The following is a 1,099-nucleotide window of genomic DNA, read 5'->3' on the forward strand; positions in this document are numbered from 1 at the left end:
AAACTGCAGGATCTAAACTTCTACTGAAGTAACAAATAATTTTGACTCTGCTGCTGATTATGGAGGAGAGTTTTTTTTTATGAAGTCCATCTCACCATCCTCATCAACCTCCTCGATGATTTCATCCAGCTCCTCTCTTGTGGGGTTCTGGCCCAGCATCCTCATCACGGTACCCAACTCCTTGGTGCTGATGTCACCGCCGCCATCAGTGTCGAACAGATCAAAGGCAGCTTTGAACTCTGAGGGAAAGGAGGAGATGAGCCGCTTTAATCCGAGAAACACTAAACACTTCATCATTATGAAGATGGTGATGAAGAGTAAAGACATCCAGCTTGTTGCTATGGTAACATTGATTATTTAGGTGCGTTGAAATGCCAGTAAATCTATAATGTGTAGTTCTATGTTTGCCCTTGATTTGATGGTCTTTGAAACATCAGGCAATATTCCTTCAGTTCAGCTGAATGTTTATGATCATTTTATTATTATTCAGTTTTTCTGTAAACATCTTGATGAACATGCAGGAAACGCTGACAGCTTGTGGTGGAGAAGCAAACGAGATGAGCAGCTGATCTTTATGGTCCTAATTTAAGAATCAGTCCTCTTCTTGCAGCAGGTTTATGCTCTAAATTCTAGCGTGTTGTTTTTTTTCTCAGTACTCACCAGACAGCATTTCCTCGCTCAGGTAGGAGCGGGCCTCTTGTTGAGCGTCAGTCTATAAAAGAACAGACATTATTTCCCTCCAGGCTTCATTATCGCTCTAACCCACAGCAGTGGAGATCATCCAGCTTTTATTTTCTGCGTCTCCTTTATCACAAACTACTGGACAGCAGATTATATCTCTGCAGATAAAGAAAATCATTCTAAATCCTATTTAGATTTAGAATGCAAAGATAATTCTAAATCCTAGAAACTTGAAAATGTGTTTTAATTGAAATGACATCAGAATCCTTTGGGTTATAAACTGAAATCTTTTCCAGGTTTTGTTCGACAACATTCCCAATGATTTCCCAAAGAAATGCTGCTGCGGGTCACATGTTGCTTCTCAAAAGGACTTATGGTTGAAAATGAGTCCAGCTATTTCAGGCCTCCCCCCCCCCCC

Source organism: Cyprinodon variegatus, unplaced genomic scaffold, assembly GCF_000732505.1.
Source record: "Cyprinodon variegatus isolate N-32 unplaced genomic scaffold, C_variegatus-1.0 Scaffold1501, whole genome shotgun sequence".
Taxonomy (NCBI): domain Eukaryota; kingdom Metazoa; phylum Chordata; class Actinopteri; order Cyprinodontiformes; family Cyprinodontidae; genus Cyprinodon; species Cyprinodon variegatus.